Here is a 2,991-nt window from a genome sequence, read left to right as displayed (position 1 = left end):
TTTATTAGTTTCACTTTTAGCTTTACCTCCTAATTGGGAAGCTCTCCTGAAGGCAAGAAAATAAAAGGCTATTGCAAAGCAATAAACTTTCATTCTCTGTAATTTATTAAACATACTTTTCAAAATGTATCTAAAAAAAATGTTTGCCTTAGCAAAAAAAAAAAATTTACAGAAACTTCTTACCACAGATTCCAGATACTCATATGCACAGAAAGATATATAGGTGATGGAAAAGAACATTTTTCTCAATTTTTATTCTATTTTGTTAATGTTATTTAAAACTAATAAGAAGTGGGAGGAGGAAGGAGGAGGTATACAGGGTAAAGGGGGTCAAATATGATAGAGGAAAATCTAACTATAGGAGGTGAACACAAAGGGTAAATATATATATATCTTACTGTTAAAATGTACAGATGAAACATTAGATTTCATTAACCAATGTCACCATAAAAATAATTAATTTAAATAAACAAACAAACAAACAAATAAATAAAACCAATAGGATAAGGTGACATTGAAGAGCAATAGTCTTATACCCTAACTGATGCTGGTTAAATTGGAAATCCATGTAAAGAAAAAGCAATGAATCTTGACCCTACCTTTTATCATTAAAAAAAAAAAAAAAAATTCTAAGTGGATTGCAGGTCTAAATATGAGGTACAATAATAAAGCTTCTCGAGAATAACATAGATTTTATTAATGGCCTTGGTCTAGGCAAAGTTTCTTAAGCAGGACACAAAAGCATAACCCTTAGAGAAAGAAAACTGATAAAATGGGCTACATTAAAATAAGGAACTTCTGTTCTTCAAAAGAAATCTTTAAGAGAGAACAAGGACAAGCCACCAGACTGAACAAAAACATGCTGATGAACAGACGTTTAGGTTGGACTAGCATTGCTATGCACATCCTTAAACCTGTCTTTTGTTACACATTCTATACATTTCTCCTGGATATAGCCCAAGGAGTGGTTTATTACATAAATTAGTATATATCCACACCACAGAATACGATACAGCAACGAAAATGAACAAACTACTATTACAATAAGAGTGAATCTCACAAAAATAATGTTGCAGGGAAGGGGAGAGAAGCAAGCACAAAAGAATACATACTGGATGATTTTGTTTACATGAAATTATAAAACAGAAAAACATGTCTATGATAGAAAGCCAGACAGTAATTACCTTTGATGGACAGAATGGTGACTGGGAAAAAACACAAAGCCGTCTCAATATGAAAATGCTTTGAACTATAAATGTATGATTCATACAATCTTCTGTATGTATGCTATATTTGCATAAAACAACTATAAAAATGAAAAAAGAAAAAACATCATAGTAATAATCATCTATTGAGGCATTATGAACTAATAGAGTTGCAAACTGGAGGTGATCCAAAAGAATCATTAAATTTCAGTTAAAACGATTACCTAACAGGACTCTACGTATTTCTGATTAAGGAGACATTTATTAGTATACTAATCTTATTTATATAACATTTGTTTTGTTTTTGAAGTAATTAATAAGTTTATCAGGTGGTCTTTCTAATTTAAAAAAATTATCCTCATTTTTTTATTTGCCTTGCTTTTATAACGTAAACTTAACCTGCACAGTTTGATGAATTGTAAATTTTCTTCAGGATTGATTTTTTCTGCTTACTTTTCTAATATTAAAATTTGAATAGGAATTACATTCTGTGATCTGCTCTGACCATAAAATGAAAAATTTAGTAGTTCAGATGCTTATCAGACTACAGAAATGTTTTCAAATTTAATCTCTCTAAGGAATATGTATTACTAAATCCTCTTTTGAGTTTTATTTAAAAATTAAAGAGAAAACAAAGGGCTTCAGAAGAGACACTAAGATTCTTTCTTCCTATAACCTTGAGCTGGATGGATAAGATAATTTGAGAACGTAAGAAATGAGGGAGGAAATTCAGAATTGTAAAGAATTAAATCAAGCTAAATCCATCTGGAGTCATTTTCCTCAGACAGAATAGGCTCTTCCATTTGTCGTAGCTTGACGACACTCCTCATAAGGAAGGAAAAGAAACCCAGCACCTATTTGTATAGACCCAAGAAGAACCTTGCCTTTACTCCATGAGCACCTTTTACAAATATCTTTGGTTTTGTGCATATACGTGCATGTGTTCCTTTTTCTCTTTCTCTGTCCTGCTCAGTTTCCTAAATATAAAAGTGAGACCCAGGACAGTCACTGCTTTTGCTTAACACAATTTCATGTCACTCAGAAGTAACAGCGGCTCATTTCTAGGATGTTCCAAGAGAAAATATTTTACTTGGGCTTGATGATAGGTCACTAGTGCATCAAATACCCTCTCTCAGATAAACAGGGGCCTGCAGGCTTGGGCCTTAGCTAAAGCACAGTATCCTTCAAAACCAGGTCAAGGGGGAGTATGTGTCACTTGCATAGAGACTAAGGGATGTGCAGTCAGGAAGATGATCTGAAAAGCAGCCTTAGGGAAAGAAGTCCATCAAATGTGAGCAGACCACCAACAGAAAGCTTCATTCTGAGGGGCTGGCTGGAGAATGTGAATCTAGGCATAGTACCCATGGGACACAATTGAAGACCAAATGAAATACCAAATGAAATTTGAAATCAAGTACAAAAGCCTGATTTAAGTGCTGGCTCTATGGCTGCTCCCTGAGAGATTCTGGCTGCCTCTTAACCTATTTAGGCCTCGGTTTCCTCACCATGGATGTAATGACAGCTTCTACATCAGGCGTTAGGGAGATGAAACGCTACAAAGATGCAAAACGTGTATGGTGTTGTATCGTATTATTGGTATTTTCTTTTTCTTCCTGCTTCTTTGATCAGATTTTTATTCAAAATTAGCTGTCCAAAGTGATCTGACCTTAACGGAATAAAAAAATTTCAGTTTATGCCACAGGCTTCTTTTCTTCTGTGGCGGGTTTCTCTCCTGCGGGCTTCTTCTCAGCTGCTGATTTCTTGGCAGCTGCAGCCTTTTTTCCCA

At 34.3% G+C, this 2,991-nt stretch overlaps 1 pseudogene; it reads right to left on the bottom strand.

The window, feature by feature from the left end:
• Positions 1-2,896: 2,896 nt before the first annotated feature.
• LOC111737974 overlaps positions 2,897-2,991 on the bottom strand; it is a 2,829-nt pseudogene continuing 2,734 nt past the window's right edge.

Source organism: Pteropus vampyrus, unplaced genomic scaffold, assembly GCF_000151845.1.
Source record: "Pteropus vampyrus isolate Shadow unplaced genomic scaffold, Pvam_2.0 Scaffold33, whole genome shotgun sequence".
NCBI classification, from domain to species: domain Eukaryota; kingdom Metazoa; phylum Chordata; class Mammalia; order Chiroptera; family Pteropodidae; genus Pteropus; species Pteropus vampyrus.
The sequence above is the reverse complement of the archived record's forward strand: the minus strand, read 5'-3'. Positions and strand labels throughout refer to the sequence as shown.